Here is a 20708-nt window from a genome sequence, read left to right on the forward strand (position 1 = left end):
TTAGCTGTGCTGAAATGTGATCAGGGGTGTGTGACGGGCTTATGATGCCTCCAGTAATGGAGAAACAAGCAGAAAATGTATTCATAAGGGTTAAGCCTCTTTGCTAAAACACAACTCCTGCTGCTTCACACTGTAAAGCGCTCCACCATAGAAGCGTCCGCGACAGCTGCGTACTGCTGTATCTGCGGTGGACGGCATTGCTCTCCTGTCTTTAGCTATGCTTCACTAGTAATGCATGACTGCCACATGACCGCAAACAGGAAGAACCGGCAGCAGTATCCCAGCAGACACCGGAGACATTCCTGCTGCACTTAGGATGACCTCAGGTCTCACTTCGCTCCAAACATTCCCTCTGAGCATCTCAAAGTGAGACTTCTGCCTGTGCCACATCAATTATGTCCATCTGTTGGGTTTTGTTTTGCTTTTATTTTCGTTGTAACTCTTGAGGAGGATAGAATGACATATCGAGAAGTCACACGTTCGTTAGCAGTGGTGTAAATTAAAGGGATAGTGAATTTGAAAGTAAATGTCTTTCTTTGATGACCTTCTTGCACTGAAGACTTCATCGCTGAAAAGCTATAGAACTAGACGCTATTTTCTATGCATTTGCAATGAATGGGCACACAGTCACAAAAGCACCCATATGCCTCATCTGAAGTCATATGATAACTTTAAACGAGAAATGGAGCCAAATGAACTTTCAGTGAAGATCTTGACATATGCTCTCATTTCAGTTAATGAAAGATTTGTCTAACTCAGGAACAAATGACTCGCTTTTAAATGGGAGCTATTCAGTGAATTAGTTGATCCAGTTCACAAAACGGACCTGAATGATTCCTTCACAAATCGGACTGATTCATTGATTCTCTCGCAGGGGTTATACGCTAAATAGATAAATAACTTCAACGAATAGTTCACCCCAAAATGAAAATTAGCTGAAAATGTACTCAGGCCATCCAAGATGTAGATGAATTTGTTTCTTCATCAGATTTGGATCCTTCATCAACAATGGATCCTTTGCAGTGAATGGGTGCCATCAGAATGAGAGTCCTAACAGCTGACAAAAACATCACAATAATCCACAAGTAATCCACACCACTCCAGTCCATCAGTTAACATCTTTTGAAGAAGACAAAAACGGTGTGTTTGCAAGAAACAAATCCATTAAGATGTTTTTAACTTCAAATCATTGCTTCAGGCTAAAAACGAGTTTATAATATTGCTTTCTTCAGTGAAAAAGACATCTCGTCTGAGAAATATGCACAGATTAAGCACAGTTTGCAAGCGAAAACAGTATTCGTTGCGACCCTGGACCACAAAACCAGTCATAAGGGTAAATTTTTGTGAAATTGAGATATATATATATATACATAACATGAAAGCTGAATAAATAGGCCTTCCATTGATGTATGGTTTGTTAGGATCGGACAATATTTGGCCGAGATACAACTATTTGAAAAACTGGAATCTGAGGGTGCAAAAAAATCAAAACTAAATATTGAGAAAATCGCACTTTTAAAGTCGTCTAAATTGAGTCCTTAGCACTGCATATTACTAATCAAAAATTAAGTTTTGACAGATTTACGGTAGAAAATTTACAAAATATCTTCATGGAACATGTATCCTAATGATTTTTGGCATGAAAGAAACATCAATAATATTGACCCATACTATGTATTGTTGGCTATTGCTATAAATATACCAGTGCGACTTATAACTGGTTTTGTGGTCCAGGCTCACATATGTGAGTGGATTCTGATGTGAGAGGACAGCAGAGAATGGACTTTTTCACTGGAGGAAGCATTATTATGAATTATTTTGGCAAGAAGTGTGGTGTGGATTATTGTGATGTTTTTATCAGCTGTTTGGACTCTCATTCTGACGGCACCCATTCACTGCAGAGCATCCATTGGTGAGCAACTTGTGATGGAATGCTGCATTTCTCCAAATCTGATGATTTGAACAAACTCATCTACATCTTGGATGGCCTGAGGGTGAGTGCATTTTCAGCAATTTTCCTTTTTTGGGTGAACTATTCAATTTCCTCACATACTGTATATGCTGTATGACTTCAGAAGACTTTGAATATAGCACACAAGTTATTTGGACTAGTTTTATGTCTCAGGCTTTTTCGGACCTTTACAGAAATAGTCACCATGAACAGCTTAAGTTACGTAAAGATTCTTTAAAAATGAGAAAACAACAGTATACAGGTTTGGAATGACATTATGGTGAGTCAGTAACAGCAGAACATGTATTTTTTGGGTGAAATGTTCCTTTAAGCATGGATTTCACACGTCTAAACATGTGCAGTGACTCAAATTTACATAAACACCTCTAAACCTTGATTTACATTGATATGCATCTCTGTGCTGTGCATCCTCTAGACATTTTATCAAATGTAATTCCTTTTTTTAATCAACAGAGCCACCAATCTACTGCACCGGAATAGTGCGTGTAAAGCCAAGGGTGAAATTAGTGCCTTTGCTAAGATGTGCAGATTCGCTACTGTAATTCTTTCCCCCGTTTCCTCGCAGCAAAGAAACCGGCTGCAAGGAAATTGGATGTTTACCATTCAAAAAAGATGTACATGTGGCTAATAATTTGTGATTTGGATGCTGAATAATACATTTCAGTGCTGGTAATAACAAACACTTTCAGAGCAGCAGATATGGGCGGGAGAAAGCTGCATTATGGATTAGCTTCATATGAATGCACTCTACTAAATATTTCAGAGCCACGTTCTCATCTACAAAAAAACTATTCAGTGAAAGCTCCTTGGCATACGGCTACGTGGGAGATCAAGAGCACAAATATGCAAATCAAACTTGTAGGAATGCAAATATGTTTGTTTGTCTGCATCCTTTCAAGATCATTTTATATTCATATATCATTTGATACATTAATCATTTTTGTTTGTTGGATTCAGAAAACAAAATGCATTTGCATAATAAAACAAATTTCACAGAACACTTTTCTCCCTCAAAACAAAACTCATGCAAATAGAGCAAAAAGAGCCTTATAATTAGTCAAGCTTGCTGTTAAGTTAATGCACATTGCCTGTGATGGAGTCTTGGGAAACAGCTTTGTGCCAAGCAGAGAATAACAGTCACACTTCACAATCTCTTACCGGACTGGGCTCCCCACAGGATCCCTTATCAAACGAGTCCGAACCACTAATTTGACAAATAACTCAGCGTAAACTAACTCAATGCAGCGACTAGCAAAGGAAAGGAGGAACATTCACTATGAGCCATTAGGAGCACAAATTAAAATATTAATGCAACATATGCATGAGGTTTATTAAAACATGCATTAAAGCCTGACAACCGAGAGGTGACACATTTACCCTAGGGGTGTATGTACAGCCAAATTCTAATGTCACGCTAACCGCATATCAGTTTTCTAGCTGCTAAAAATGAACCTTGGGCTGCAGAAAGTGTTTGTATAAATTACAACAGCGCATAATACCATATTTTCTGGGCTGTACAAGGTCAAAATTGCATTGTTGAGGGAAAAATATGTTGTATCAGTGAATAAGTCACATTTTATTATTACACTCGGAAATAACGTAACAGTAAATAAAATTATTACTAACATTTTAAACACTAAATTTTTTTAGTTCACCTACAGTAACTTCAAAATAGTGTTAATGAAATAGTGTTTTGTTCATGAAAACTACGATGAAAAATATTCACCGACAAGCGTTTTTCCATGAGACGAGACGACACAAATGACACCAACATCATTGAACACTAAACATTATCATATCAACATGAAATATCACTGACGAAAAAAGGCGAGACTAAAATGTAGTTTAAAAAAAATAAAAACTCTATATTTTCATCAACAAAAAAAGAGAAAAAAAATAGATCTTACAAGGTTTTCATGATTGGGGTTGCCAGATGTCAAGAGTTTAAATACCCCATCAGAGCTTTTCTGTGCTTATAGTTGAAAAAAAGCGCAATAATTCTGAAACTTATGCAATGATAACAATCATGATGAGTAATCGTGATTATAATTGCCATTAGTTTAACCATTATGCAGCATGACTAAAATTTGACTTTTTCATTTACTAAAACTAGACTAACATTCCTAAACTTTTAGTTAACTAAAACTTGACTAAACAAAAAACAGGACAGGCTGACTAAATACGATAAAAACTAAAATGGACATTTGACACAGGACTAAGCGGACTAAATTTACACTACTCAACAACAAATCCTTTAAATGCAACATTATTCAGAACAGAAAAGGAATGAAATTTGCTTGAAAAAGTATAAAATAAACAAATTATTTTGGCTTTCATTATAAACCTATTAGCCAAGCCTAAACAAATGTATTTCAAGCGAAACTGAATCTGCTGCCGTGTGGGAAATGCACTATACAAATAAACTTATGCACACGTACTTCTCTCATTCAGCACCAATCCAAATGTTTTGCATGCTTGATGTTAATTGCATTTCAGATGATAAAAGAAACATGACTTATATTCTGTAAAATATGGTACTCCATAATATGACTAAGATGAAGTGCATGAATCAAACTCATGAATGCATCACGTTTTAAGAGGTTTTTTTATGCATCAATTTTTATTGTACTGCTGTATGTGGGCAGAAACGAATCATATAAAACACTGAGATCACTCACAGTCACATTAACCTTCATCTTGCCAACAGTATCTCGTGTGACCTCCACTGACTTCACTCCTATTAGTATTGCATCCTTAAACATTTCACAATCGTACTGCGTGACTGTAAATTGCCAACTTGCACTGAAAATAATGACTTCCATGTAATTTCTGCCCACTGATCTTCTGTGATATAAACACTATAGCTGTGTTGCACAGTAGGCTGCATACAGTCATCCCGCCCAGGTCTAATATATCCTGTTTCTCTTAGTCTTTAGGATGGTGTATGATAATGATGCAGGACAGCAGCAGAGAAGAAAGGAAAGAAAAGAGCATCATTCGGCTTCCTGTCTACAGTCTACCGTCAGCAGCACCTGCACCGCCGGCCGCCCGGTGAAGCGGTATTATTACAATGTCAGCTTTAATCAACATTGTAGTCAGCAGTGAGATTGTGCAGCGCTGCAGTTGTGTAGGAGTGTGGTGTCCTGATCAGTCCACTGACCACTGGAAACACCAGACACAGACAGTAACGCCTGCCTTCAGCCGCTGTTCAAGCAAATATACTTAAAAAGCAACCAACTCTGAGATGAATCACAAAGTAAAAGCTTTGGTGGAAAAAAATTATACATGTGCATTGAATTAGGCCTGGGCGATAAAACGGTATCGATATTTATCGACGGTACACCTTCATCGATAACGATAGAAAAAAATTTCAATACACGATATAGGCACTTGTTATGAGTGACGCAGACAGACACACACAAACACGAGCTGTAATGCCTGCCTGCAACGAGGAGATTGTGAATAAAAAAATGAATATTAGTCGAATTTAAAATAAACAATTGCATTTGATTGCAAAAATGGTACAATCGAATGTTAGGTGTGCGTCAGGAAGCGTCATCAGTGACTCACATGATGCTGTAAGTGACGTTGTTGCATTTTAATGTTTTGTTAGTCTAGCCCACGAGACACGCCGCTGCTCCGATATTCGTTCAAAATATTAGAGAAATATAGTAGCTCAATGCATAGATCATCTTAATTAGGTTAAAACTGAAACCAAGCCATTCACACAGAACGCAAATTCAGCACATTTTTTAGACGGACAAATATGACTGCTCCACTCGCGTCTCATGCAAGAGACGCAAAGAAAGCCATGCAAAGTTACAACAGTTTAAACGTTTAGAAAACGTTTAGAAAATCTCATATGTTTTTAAATGCAATCTGTGTGAACGGCGATTTGGCTCTGTATTAAGCAAAGCATAAATACATGATGCTGTTTTGTTCATAATTGTTTATGCAGTTTACAAAATTATATTTGATATATATATATATATATATATATATATTGCATTGAATTAGGCCTGGGCGATAAAACGGTATCGATATTTATCGACGGTACACCTTCATCGATAACGATAGAAAAAAATTTCAATACACGATATAGGCACTTGTTATGAGTGACGCAGACAGACACACACAAACACGAGCTGTAATGCCTGCCTGCAACGAGGAGATTGTGAATAAAAAAATGAATATTAGTCGAATTTAAAATAAACAATTGCATTTGATTGCAAAAATGGTACAATCGAATGTTAGGAGTGCGTCAGGAAGCGTCATCAGTGACTCACATGATGCTGTAAGTGACGTTGTTGCATTTTAATGTTTTGTTAGTCTAGCCCACGAGACACGCCGCTGCTCCGATATTCGTTCAAAATATTAGAGAAATATAGTAGCTCAATGCATAGATCATCTTAATTAGGTTAAAACTGAAACCAAGCCATTCACACAGAACGCAAATTCAGCACATTTTTTAGACGGACAAATATGACTGCTCCACTCGCGTCTCATGCAAGAGACGCAAAGAAAGCCATGCAAAGTTACAACAGTTTAAACGTTTAGAAAACGTTTAGAAAATCTCATATGTTTTTAAATGCAATCTGTGTGAACGGCGATTTGGCTCTGTATTAAGCAAAGCATAAATACATGATGCTGTTTTGTTCATAATTGTTTATGCAGTTTACAAAATTATATTTGATATATATATATATATTTATATATATATACATTGAATTGACGTTTTATGTTGTGATTCCTCTCAGAGCTACTGGTCAATAGTTTGGAATCATTTAGATGTTTTAATGTTTTAAAAGAAGTCTCTTCTGCTCACCAAGGCTGCATTTCTTTGATTAAAAATCCAGAAAAACACTAATATTGTGAAATTACAATTTAAAATAAATCTTCTCTATGTGAATACATTTCAAATGTATTCCTGTGATCAAAGCTGAATTTTCAGCATCATTACTCCAGTCTCAGGTGTCACATGATCCTTCAGAAATCATTCTAATTTTTTGAACAGTTCTTCTTATTATAAATGTTGGAAACCACCTCTCTGCTTAATATTTTTGTGGAAACTGGATTGCTGGTCTTTGTCTGAATACTTCTCAGTTTACCAATATGCCTCTAAAACCAGCCAGAAATGTACTGTACATATACACCACATGAAAAACTAATGCCTTAAAAGACACTCTTCGAGTGCCAGCGTCTGTTTGTATGTTTTGTGATCGCTGTGCAGGACTCTTGGTTTATTCAGAGCAGTAAAGAAAAAATCCTACACGCCCTCTAAGCTATTTGGTTTCCCAGCATGCTCAGCACATCTTCTTTTGAAGTTTGAGTTCTTCTCAACCACAGTGACTTTCTGATGTTGAGATCCAGTTTCGTCACTTTGACAACAGAGAAACTCATAAAACTTGTGCAAACACTCACTGATGCTGGAGGAGGAAACATGAGATTTTAGGAACAGAGTCTGTTATGCGATGAGTAACATTATTATATCTTGTTTAGGTGCTAAATATCTTACACATACTGCAAAAGGTTAAATAAATGCATGATCACATAAATACAGGGCAGTGTCACTTTTCATTCAACTGCTACTCTTATAGTCAAACCATAAACCCAATAACATTTAACTCAAAATTGAGGCGTCACTCTTTATTAACTTCATCAGTTTGCATATTTCTTTTAAGTCTGACTTGATCACATACGCACAGAGTAATGTCACACCAGTCTCATATTAGTCTGGTGTGGTTTTAATGCTGAAAGATGTAGGAAACATTCATTCAAACTGAACGCAGACGGCAGAAGTTTTAAGCACACAATCCAGAGCAGTCGCACTAGTTTAAGACTGAAAATGCTGCTAAAAAACCTTACGATCATCAAAGTAGCGTCAGTTTGCAGTGACATTTGAGATCTCTATATGACCAGAAACACACGTCTATTCCAAGATCTACTGAAACGATGCCAGTCCTCCAGCTGCGCTGCCACGGGCGTTTAACCCCACGGGTGGAAACCAGAGACGACAGGACGGAGCTGTCTCATTGCATTCCCATCTAACCACCCATAACACACCTTCACCTCCATCTAACTGCATCCAACATCTCACTCTCATGTGATTTTAATACGAGCTGACTTTATATTAGTCCAGTCAAAGAATAAATGTCACTGGAAATATTCCTCAGCTAATATTGGAGATGGACTCATTTGAATTTATGGAGATGAGTTTTCAATATGCAATGTATTTTGCATTTTTAAAAATGCAATCTATTCATTTAATGCTAAATTTTAATGACACTTTCAAAATTTAACCTTAAGGTGTGTGCTTTTTAGGGCTGGGCAATATTTAATTATATTTATTATAATGAAATATAAACAATATAATAAATTATTTATATAATTAATGAATATAATGTAATATATTATATTTAATAATCACAAAACATTAAAGATGATTGCACTGGCGATATAATGCTTTTAATGCACATTTTATCTGGCCAATAAACTGTCATAGATTAGTTTACAATCATTTCTTAATTATCTTTAATTAAACTTACTGTCATTTATGCCTTGCATAAAATATTTTAATCTACTTGAAATGAGGGTTTTTCTGAATAAGGGTTTTCCAAAATGGGATTCAGTGTTTAATAATTAATTAATTAATTGATTTAATAAGTGAACAGCTAATAATAAAATCATATAAATTAAAAATTTTAAAATAAATAAACAAAAATCTAAAACGTGAAAATGAAAAATATTTATTAAAAATATTCAATATTTTATTTGTGACCATTAACCGATATCAAAGAACTGCAAACATGCAAAAGTGTTGTTAATTATTAAAACATTAAATTAAAATCTCAGGTGGACTTAAAGTAAATATTTTAAGTCAAAAAGGCTCAGATAATCAAAAATGTTTGAGAATTCCTGCTTTACACTCAATGGTCCCTTGAGTTACATAGAATATTGTCAAAAAGCAGGAAAATATATTTTTATTTTTTTTTACTATAAACACCCAGCCTCAAAGCAACACAAGTGCTTTTAAAAACAATCTCTCATTCCACTGTGTCAAAAGCAGAGAGTCAGAGTGAGAATGCTTCCAAGCACTTAAACGGGGAGCCGATTTCCCAAACCATTTTAAATATTTCATTAGGAATTCATGTTGCTTCATGCATGGTTAGCGCCCTCGACTCACAGAGAGGTCAGACAGAGTGCAGCGCACCGACAGGTTATGAGCCCAGTTCACTGACGGGGCACTTCACGCTCACCGCTGTAACCCTTTCACCACCGACAACCAGCACATATTGAATGCTTTTCTGGCATAGAGAATATACTTGCAGTTAATTAAACATCTTATCCTGGCAGAGGTGTTAAATATGACATTTAACGTTGAATCAAAAGTCACTCATGTTGTGCAAGACCGAACAGTGCTCTTTAGCCAAGACTATATTCATAGTTGCATTTGCAACATAACATGAACGTTATAAATGCATCTGCATGGATTCTCACACAGAACAATGAATCTGTCAGACCTGGATATGCACGACTCGCACACGTGAAGCAGTCGTCCAGATGGGTGACCATGAGCACAGATGTGCTTCGTGATATAAACACATGCAACTGCATCAGAATCTGAGCCTCTGTTTACATACAAGAACTCTAATGAGCAAAAAGTGCCAACAATCTGAACATGTTTAGCAAAAGTGTGATTTTTTTTTTAAACATACAGATCATTTAGGCACATTCAATGGCAATGGTTTATCAAACTAATCTCATATTTCAATAGTAATTTTTTTTTTTAAATAATTTACCTCTACCACACACACTGAAATAAATGGCTCAGAAATTCTAGTAAATTTCACAAATAATCACAAAGAAATGGCAAGTGACAGTAAATTAAACATGAAATTTTGAAGTAGACTGAAAGAGTATTTTCTTGTAAAACCTACACCAATAATCTTTGTTTTACTTACAACTTTGAAAATGTCTTGCAGTGCAAGCATTATGAAAGCAATATTAAAATATAAACCTTTTGCATAAAATGAACCTCATTACTAAATTTAAACAATTCTGGAAAAAAAATTATGGGTCATTTTTAGGTATGTTTAAGGCAACATGAAACAAAGGAAAGAATGGATGTATATATCATAGGTGTTCGTTTATTAATTCATTTCTTCCACTGATGTCAGAATATCAATGCAAGTAAAGAATTTTATAAGACTACATATCAATAAATTAAACAATCGTTAACTGCTACATGACCAAATCAAATAAAACTGGCTCCTATATAGCTTAACCTTTCAAATGTACACTGCAAAGGTCTACAGTTAAATAATAAATCTAACTATAATATTCTCTACAGTGGCTGCATCCGTATCCAGTCACATATTGCTGCTTCCAAACAAACACATTTACACAATTACTCACAGCAAACAAACCATTCAAGCTTTGTTTTCAAATGAAGTTTACTCACTAGCAAATGTGAGTCATGTTTTTGATGGATGAAAAAAAAAAACTAGCATTTCTGAAAATGTGTGTCCTTCTTCACATGATGCACCAGGCCAGAAAAAGGCTTTTTACTGCATCATGCATCTACAAAGTAAATACAGATTCATCAACAGATGAATATCAGTGGATCACTGCATTTGTTTATTTCACTTATTAAACATCAAACCGAGTGGTCTGGTCTGTTGTGGCCAAATATTCAGACAAATTAAATTAATCCGCATGCTGCACAAGATCTATAAGTAAATTGGCTCTGCAAGCAAACTTAAGTCCTTCGTTTTCAGATGAGTAAACAAAAGCGCAAGCGTCACCATCGATTTTCATTCACAACTGGCCTATTTAACGCAACGCTGCAGTCATGCACACAGAAGTCCAGATGCTGTCAGCAACCTCTGAATGAGTTCAAGACGCTGGTCTGTTCAGCACAGTGCTGGAAACAAAATAGTGCAAAGTCTGCCTTGAAATAAGGGAATAGATGAATCAAAAATGATTCGGTCATCGTTTGTTCATTCTAACCCTGCAGGACTTTCTTTCTCCTGTGGAAGATTTTCAAAGAAGTTCAAAAGTGTCATAAAAGTAGTGCACTTTGTTTCTTTGTTTTCTCACGTTAAAAGTATTACGGACTAGATCTATGTTCCTTTTGCATCTCTTTCCTTTTAAGTCTGAAAGCCTCAGACCGAGTCATTTTGTTTTCAAAGAAAAAAGAAATTCAAACCGGTTTGGAACAACGTGATGGTGAGCAAATGACAGAATTTTGTATTTCTGCACAAACTACGACAACGAATGCAGGAAACAGTACCTTGAGCGCGGTACTTTCGATTAAATCTTCTGAGGAATGAAGTTAGACACCACTCTTTCCACAAAGGCCATCTTGTAAGGAGCACACACGACCCAGTTCTAGAAGGGTGCTCCAATAACATTAGCAAAAGCAATTAACCTTTAGCCGGCAGCTCCTTAAAGTGAACAGGGTGCAAATGTTACTTTATTCACACTGATTACATATACTATAATAGACAAGCATCTGAGATACTGACCTAGAACGGATGGAAACCCACGTATAAACTATTTGAGAAAACGTGGCCTTACCACCTTTGTTTTCTGATAGAAAAAACACTCCTCGTTCTCAAAGATGACTACTTAGGGGAAACAATTATAATAATAAACCAGTCTAAGGTGGTTTATGCTGGTCAAGCTGATGTTTAGCTGGTCTAACCCCATCTAAATCCAGCAAAACAGACCAGTTTGGGAGACCAGACGATCACTTTAGGTTAGTTTAAGCTATTTTTCAGCAGGGCTACTAGATTACATGCAAATATTACTTTTTGTTCCCTTGTAAAATCGCTTATTTTTCCCAATTCTGAAGCAAACTGAAACATCTATGACCATAATAATGTATTATCTAATATATAAATGACTTTTTTACTTTGTGGTGCCATTCACTTTGTAAATACAATAATTCTGCATTGACTTTAAGGCAGCATCATGTTCTTTCATCGTTCAGTTTCAAATCCAATGAAACAGCAGAACCAGATAATCAAGCTCCGCAGGTTTGCCTGAAAATTACAGGCAGATTTTTTGGAGGCCTGCAACTCAGCGGGAAAGATTTCCAGGAGCTGGATTGGGCACGTCTAATCTGAAAAAAAAAACATCCACTTCACGGTGATTCGTATTTTCTGAGTGTAAAAGAACAGCTTGCATGCTGGTGTGATTTTAGCATTTCAGAAAATACTGGCCATCTCAGGAGATGAACGAGGTTACTGGAGGTTAAACAGGAGATTTCCTCTGTTAAACCTCAATCAACGTACAAGCTCTTTAAAAACTGAAACACCTGAATATTGATAAAGACATTAGATAATCAAACCAGTTCTTAACAAAACCACTGAGATGATAATTGCAGGAAATGTTAAGATTCAAGTAAAAATAGGTTTGAATTTAGATGTCTCAAATCACCCCAAAACCTAGATGATGTAAGAACCCTCATAATAGAGAAGACATGAAATAGAAACTGGATATCAATATTAATTAGTTTTACCATTAACACCTAATTAATTTGCGATAGTATCATAATTAGCATATGAATGAAGTGTTTTTAGCACAGTGATTCATAACCTTGGCCTGGTAACTCAAGGATCCTGGGTTCAAATCTCATAAAGGCTCAAACAATCAACTGAGAATTGAGCAACATTTTCTTATTGGAAAAATGTACTGTCATTTACATTTTGAATAACTGCAAAAACATACCTATAATTACAATTCACAACAGTTTCCTGCTGATATAAACTCTAGTAGCAGTAAAACACCAATAGCTTTTATTCTTTTTCACAAAAATTATAATTACAGTGGCAAAATATATATTAATAAAGAGTTATTTTCATGCATAATACTATGTTATGACTAGCGGTCGACCGATATTGTTTTTTTTGACAGCCGATGCCGATATCTTGGAAACCAGGGTGGTCGATGGCCGATATAATTTTATTTAATTTAATTGATATTTAAGAAATTTTAAATCATTTGAAAATGGATTAAAAAAATAATTATGTTAAATAAACATACTTATACTTTAGATGACAAAGTATATCACAAATAAATAAATATTTAATAAAAATATAATTAAAAAGGAAGTAAACACTGTAACCAACAGGGCACTCAGTATTCTGGGAAGTCTGTGCATTGGGATTGGGAATCATATTTTTTCATATAAAATCAAGTTAACACTCATTTTACATAAAGCACACAGTGGAAATGACATGCATATGGCAGTGGGTGAATGCATACAGCACAGCATAATTTGAAATCACGAGTTAAAGTTTGTCGATAGCGCATCTCAGTGAAGCTGAACTCTCCTCCTGTCCGCATTCAATTCACACTTCACAAGATCTCACAGCTTGATCCGACTAAGTTTGCAAGGTTTGTGAAATTAAATGCTCATTAGTCATTCAAAGATTTGTTTCAATTATATAAATTCATATTTGCTGAATGCTGACGACAAACAAGAAAGTATTATAATGTTTGCCTTTCTATTACTAATAATATAAAAGCAATCGTTATAATACTTTTTGTATACATTTTAATTCCTTTGTTTAACCGTTCTATTTGATTAGTAGACCATATTAGACATCTATCCTAGACCGTATTAGACATCTATCCGTATTAGACAGAACAACAGTGAATAAGAGAGAGAATGTGAGCACTGTGTGCTCAGGCACTGCCATTCTCAGTGCCGTCAAAATAAAAGTCCCGCCACGAACGCATCGGCCAATGCCGATATTTGAAAAATGCCAAATATCGGCCGATATATCGGCATTGGCGACCACTAGTTATGACCTCAAAATGTTTTTTTCATAGTGCATGATTTGTGAACTAATACATTTTGATGTTTGCATCACATAACTAGCTCTAGACGTTTGGCTGTTCTGACATAGGCCTAGTAAACTTGCTTGTAAGCTCACCTGGTACAGCATTGCAATTGCAATGTTGAGCATTTAAAGTCACAAAAATAAAAGAGCACTAAGACTTGAAGCAAAATGAAATTACATTGTTATTTCAGCAGATACTGTTCAGCTGTTTCAGATAAAACTGAACATGCTTTTAGCACCGCTCATTTGACATCTGGGTCTCAAAACGTGCAAGAAGCAATGCAATATAATTTTGCAGAAATGTCATCACATGCACATATTTCCAATGAGCCTTTTCCCAATTAGAATAAACACTTGCAAAGTAAATCAGCCACTGGATTATGCAAATTAGGGTCTTATGTAGTTATTTGATACATTAACTACTTATTCATTCGATTTCCAACAAAAAATAACTATATTGAGACTCCATTAATAACACAAAATTACTCACAACGTGATAAACATGCATTAATATTGTATTAGAATTCATAATGTTGTAGTGACAAACTAATTTTCCGAATCCGACTCGCTGCTGACATTGCAGATCTCACGCTTTTCCATGCAATGCAACTTGGGTTTTCCCTTTAATCTCCATCTATAAATCCTGACATGTGCCAATTAAGCTGTCTGGATGTAAGAGGCAAAAGAACAGGCTCCTCTGAGACTGTCACACAGCGGGGATCCCAGTGTGAGATCTCAGCCACAACACCATCTTCAAAGAACCACATCCATCATCTTCATAAAGGCCTCGAGAGCACAAACCACATCCACAACATCCGGGTTTAATACAACTTAAACTGTGTGGACAACATCTGCACAGAAAATAAATTCAACTGCTGTCTCTGTTTGATTTCTAATCATAATAATCTTCAACATTAAATCACTAAAGCACTGATACAGGACATCTGTATCTGTAAAATCTTGCTCAATTTCAAAACTACTCACCACACAGCGTCTCTGATCGATGCACATCATATAGGACAGTCGTGCGCTTTTCTCCTCTAAATCACACGCCACCTGTTAAAGAAATGAGAAACGTCCATCATGAATAAGTCATTAATCAGATGAGTTTAGAGAGCGCTGCTCAGAGGACACAGGGACACTTAACATGGTTTTCAATGTCAAGTCAGCATGAACCTGTTTTTAACGACCTCTCAAAGACAATAAATCAGTTCTGTAGCCATAAATGATTTCCAGAGCAGCAGCATCAACTGTTATTAACACAGAAGAATAACAGTGCATAGAAACACAATTACCACCAAAATGTACATGTTATAAATTATAAATAAAAATTATATATGACCCTGGACCACAAAACCAGTCATAAGGGTAATTTTTTTGAAATTGAGATTTATACATCAACTGAAAGCTGAACAAATAAGCTTTCTATTGATGTAAGGTTTGTTAGGATAGGACAATATTTGGCCGAGATTCTGTACAACTAGCCTATTTGAAAATCTGCAATATGAGGGTGCAAAATATCTAAATATTGAGAAAATCGCCTTTAAAGTTGTCCAAATGAAGTCCTTAGCAATGCTAATCAAAAATTACATTTTCATATATTTACAGTAGGAAATTTACAAAATATCTTCATAGAATATGATCTTTACTTAATATCCTAATGATTTTTGGCATAAAATAAATAATAATAATTAAAAAAAAAGATAATTTTGACCCATACAATGTATTGTTGGCTATTGCTACAAATATACCCGTGCCACTTAAGACTGCTTTTGTGCTCCAGGGTAGGCTTGCTGCAATAGACGGTTTTAGGTTATACCGGTGTTAAGCCGCAACAGCGGTTCTGTAATTTGCCTAACGCGGCACTGCCCCCCACCGTCGTTTTGATTTTTTTCATAGTAACAAAAATCTTTTAGCCTAGTTCAGTTAGAGGACAGATACTTTTAAAAACGAAATGCTCAATGCAGCGTGCCGAACCGTGCGCGAACGACAGTGCACCACGGAGCAGGAATCATATTTTATTTATCACGTGAAGAGAGTGAGTCGAGCTGACGGACAAGAGTGAGGTGAGAAAGACAAGACGATGGCAGAAGATTGTTTAGAAAGGAAATGCAAAGGCGCCTGTTTGGCATTCATTTCATCAAACATTCATTTCTTATTTATTTGGTTCCACAGTGTTTGCTGATTACTTTATTTAAACTTTGTGCATTTTATTTATTTAATTTTACATCAAGGTGTATATGCCGTGCCTCCAAGCTTTCTTATTCGTTTTGCTAATAAACATTCTATGTTTCTTATTTATTTGGTTCCACAGTGTTTGCTGATTTTCAGTTTTATATACCTATTTAAACTTTGTGTAGCCCAAGTAATTTGTTATTTTATTAGGCATAGGCATATATGGTGTATTTTTAATCGTTTTGTTAAAAAAAAGTTCTGAGCTTGACATTGTTGTTGCTTGTAGTTTCGACGTTTGCACACCTGTAACTGTTTAGAAAGTGAAAACTGGCGTTTCCAGTGACTCTTTTCCTAAATTTAGGAGGACAGAAGCAGCGCAACACTAATGTCCTGCCTAAACATGCTGCTATAGATCAGCTCTGGATCAGAACACCTGTATTATACAATCTGCTTGAATTGAATCAATGCTGAATAGCCCCTCATTTGAAAGTGAAAGTAAAACGTGCACCGCGCTTTTTCAAGCTATTTGAAAGTCAAGAAATCTGAGGAAAAGTGGGAAAACTCAAACAAACAATTGCTTGACGCCGAATTGCGGCACTTTTACAAGCCATTTGAAAGCGAAGAAAAAAGGGAAACTCAAACGAACTGACACCACCACCACCACCACCACCCCAACGGTGATACCGGTATTACCGGTGTTGTCACTCATCGATTAACCGGTGGGAAAATTTCCTCACCATCACAACCCTACTCCAGGGTCATGTCCTAAAAACAGGCTTTGTTGAATGCATTTTTGTGATTTTGTTGTGAAATATGCCTCAAACAGGTTTTGTTAGATTCGATTAGATTCACTCGTCTCTTCTGAATTCCGTTCAAACACAGACGAGTGCAAAGTCGCTCGTTCATGTGCTGCATCTCTGCAGAAGTTCTGTTCTGCGTTCTGTGTGAAATCTGGGCTGGATCTAAAGATCTCCAACACTTACTGAAGCCTAAAGACCTAAAGACCAGAGTCAACATGACTACAGCGCTCAATTAATGTCCTTTCCAAGACAGATCTCCATTTAATTAGTCTCATTCTTCTGCCCGTCTAGTCACCACAGAGCTGAAGGTCTGGCAGCAATTTTAACCATCTGTGTGATTTTACAAACTTCTAAATATGTAAGCTCATTGTTGAAAATGTAAATTGAAAGCATTAGGCTGCAGATATAAGCAAACGTTTCATCAAACACATCTGTGTAATTAGACTTTTGACTCTAAATTTTAGGAGTGATTGACAGCGTTAGATGAACAAGCTTTAACATCACTAAGTGGCAATTAGTGGCACAGTATAATATCTGAAAAAAAATGTTTTAGCAAATATTTAAAGACGACTTTTCGTTTGAATGATTTGGAACATTTTCTGACAGAGAAATTCCAGCGAATGAGACATAAACTGACCTGCGCGACAACCTGATGGCCACAAAGGTCACGAGTTTGTCAATCAGCAGCACTATATTCATCTGAACAGTCACTGAGCTGTGAGTCTACAGCATCAATAATTCATCACAGCCCCTGACAGACATGGACTAACCAGGTAAATCAGAGCTTATCACCTGAACAAATCAATTAATAGATTTCAACACAATGAATCAGATCAGCACTGCTACACACGATTACTACTGTCTTGATTGCTTGTGAGGGAAGAAAGCAGCTTGATTTAACCGACAGAAACGCTGAGACTCCATCTTCTTCAAATCAACATCGATCACGTTTAAATAATGACATGCATCTACAGCAGTTCAATGCCAAACAGCCTAATCACTCCTCATTTAAAGGTGTCAATCAAACTCTTTGACAAGAAAGAAACATGTTTAAGCCAATTTATTAAAAAATTTAAAGTATATGATACCGCAACACCTCAGGGCAGAAGTCAACCATCTACTGACTACATTTAGTTTCCAATAACAGAATGAAATGTTTAATATGGACTTCTCCAGCAATTCCCATCATTTTGCCAGCAGTTCAAATCAACTCTATGGGTCTGTATATCTACACAAATTGTGAGCGTGATTTCACCAAGTACAACACGTTCCTGGATCAACATCCTTGTTGATCCTGGAACATCACTCCAATTAACCAATCAGAATTGAGGGAAAACTTTTCAGGAAATGTCTGTTTTAGGCTTACGATCAGGGTTAGGGGCTTCTACACCCTTGTTAATCAGCTATCATTTCACACTGAATTTAGGAATAAATTATGGGTAGGGTTAGGTTTAGGGGTAGGGATTGGGTTTAGTCTATATTTTTGGACAGTTATGTTGATCCAGGATCAACAAAAGATGTCTTACTTGGCAAAATCACGGCGACCCTACACAAATACAACAAATCACAAACAGATCGCGAGTGGAGTGAGACTCCATCCTCCTCAAACCAACACAGATCACAAAAAGTATTCTTTATGTTAGCTTTGAGGTGAAATTAAATGCATTATATTTCTACTTTTGTTTTATGCATTATAATTGTATTTATACATTTTATTCATTTCAGACCTATACTGTTGTACATCACGGTATGTGTTGTGCACTTGTGGCTCTACGTTTATGTATTTGTCAGATACTTTTTTTATCCAAAGCAACTACAAATTAAGCAGTCAAATGTACAACTATACAAATTACACAATAAAATGTTTGACACAGACATCTATATCGCATTGTTCGCCGTAATATCTGTCAATCTTCTACCTACTCATGGAAGGTACTTTGTGAACAAAAAACTTGAACGAATAAAGATTAAAAACAAAATATAGGTCTATTAACCAAACATTATAATCTCAATTAACCAAAAATCATGCATCAACAACATGCATCAAAACCATCTGCTCATGACTAAAGTGTTTAATAAATTGATTTAGTTACCACATGCAACATTACAAACTTGATACTAATAATAAAAAAAGACAATAACTGTAATTTAACCAACAGTAACAACAAACTATATAGCAACATGAAAACAGCATATGGGAGTCAAATATTGATTGCAACATTTCTGATAGCAGTTTCGACGTTTGCACACCTGTAACTGTTTAGAAAGTGAAAACTGGCGTTTCCAGTGACTCTTTTCCTAAATTTAGGAGGACAGAAGCAGCGCAACACTAACGTCCTGCCTAAACATGCTGCTATAGATCAGCTCTGGATCAGAACACCTGTATTATACAATCTGTAGAGTCTCGAGAGGAAAGCAAGCCGCCTTTGCTGCTGGTCCATGAAACACACATGCAGAATCACAGCGCTGTATCACTGGTTCATTCCAGCAGTCTGATGCTGATCTGAACTCCAGCTCTTACCTTCAGATGAAGCTGCGCGCGTTTCTTTCATTGTGTGAGAATCCCTCGCGCTGCTGTCAGTGATGATGCTGAGCGCTCGTGCACGCGCTGATGGGAAGATGAGGAGGAGGATGCTTATGCCATAGATGCTGGGCTCTTCAGCGAGAGAGAGAGAGAGAGAGAGTGTGGGTGTGTGTGTTTGGAGAGTCAACGCGTTCTGAAGGCCTGCGGTGCGTGCGTGTGTGTGTGTGTGTGTGTGTGTGTGTGACAGTCCTTCTGCTCCGCCCCTTTAACTCTATTATTACCAAACACACAGCGCCACCTGTCGAGAGAGAGAGAGAGAGAGAGAGAGAGAGAGAGAGAGAGAGAGAGGATGCAGGTGCATCAAGTTTCAACAAGTCTTTACAGATGAAAAGCTTAATAGTCCAGGTTCAGTGTTTAATGCATGCAAGTCAGCGATATTATATTTGACTAAAATTAAAACAATAAAAATTCGTTACTCGAAATAAAATTTACTTTAACAAAAAAAATATATAAAAAAAACTCAACCAAAGCAAAAGTACAAAGTGTGTGTGTGTGTGTGTGTGTGTGTGTGTGTGTTTCCATTTTGTATTCATTTCATTAATATATATATAAATATCCATTGTGTATTCATTTTTATTTCAGTGTTAGTTGTAGTTAATGTTGCAGATAAATGACAAAGCACACATCAAAATTACTGAAACTTTAAAGTTAAGAATATATAAAAATAGAATGCATAAAAATGAAAACAATTCAAAATATTAATAAAACTATAATAATATTAAAATAACACTGATGCAAGCTCATCAATTTAATGTAAAAAATAATAAACATAAGCTATGCACTGTTCAATATATTGATATGTATTCTTATATTCCTTGTATATGTACTGATAATTGTGTGTGTGTTTGTGTGAATATTATATTATATTATATTATATTACAATCACGCCGCGGAACTGTCTAATGTCTGAGCTCACAGGCATTTCAAGTGAAAGTTTAAACTAGGGGGAAACAGATGTATAAAATAAAAATGTGGTTTTAAAACAATACCATATCTGCTCAAATGTTAGAAACAGACTATAGAAACAGCGCTGACACACAACAAATTAGTGACAGACACTTCATGACAAAAAAGCCTAGTAAATGTCCTCACTTACGTTATTTGCGGCTTCCATCGTGATGTGAATAATAGCAAGTTAGTTTATCAGCATATTTTTTTTTTTTCCGAGAGATCCCCACAGCGGACAGAACTTGTCATAAAGTTAGTGATAACAAGGCCCCCCCATTTAGAGGAAAGATATGATTGGTAAATTTTTCTGTCATTCGAAATTACTCCCTCATTGATTTACTATTGCTTGGCCCTCTGTAATTTCATAGCTGGACCAC

At 36.1% G+C, this 20708-nt stretch overlaps 1 long non-coding RNA gene across 1 annotated transcript in view; it reads right to left on the reverse strand.

Annotated features, from left to right (window-relative positions):
* The window catches only part of LOC107552095 (uncharacterized), a 37134-nt gene extending 17607 nt beyond the window's left edge, over positions 1-19527 (reverse strand). The window contains exons 1-2 of the long non-coding RNA XR_001604832.1: positions 19321-19527; positions 14809-14880 (exon numbers count right to left, since the gene is read on the reverse strand). This is a non-coding gene — a long non-coding RNA (uncharacterized lncRNA). The remainder of the gene's footprint in view (positions 1-14808; positions 14881-19320) is intronic.
* Positions 19528-20708: the final 1181 nt, after the last annotated feature.

Source organism: Sinocyclocheilus grahami, unplaced genomic scaffold (assembly GCF_001515645.1).
Source record: "Sinocyclocheilus grahami isolate Dianchi unplaced genomic scaffold, SAMN03320097.WGS_v1.1 scaffold440.1, whole genome shotgun sequence".
NCBI classification, from domain to species: Eukaryota; Metazoa; Chordata; class Actinopteri; order Cypriniformes; family Cyprinidae; genus Sinocyclocheilus; species Sinocyclocheilus grahami.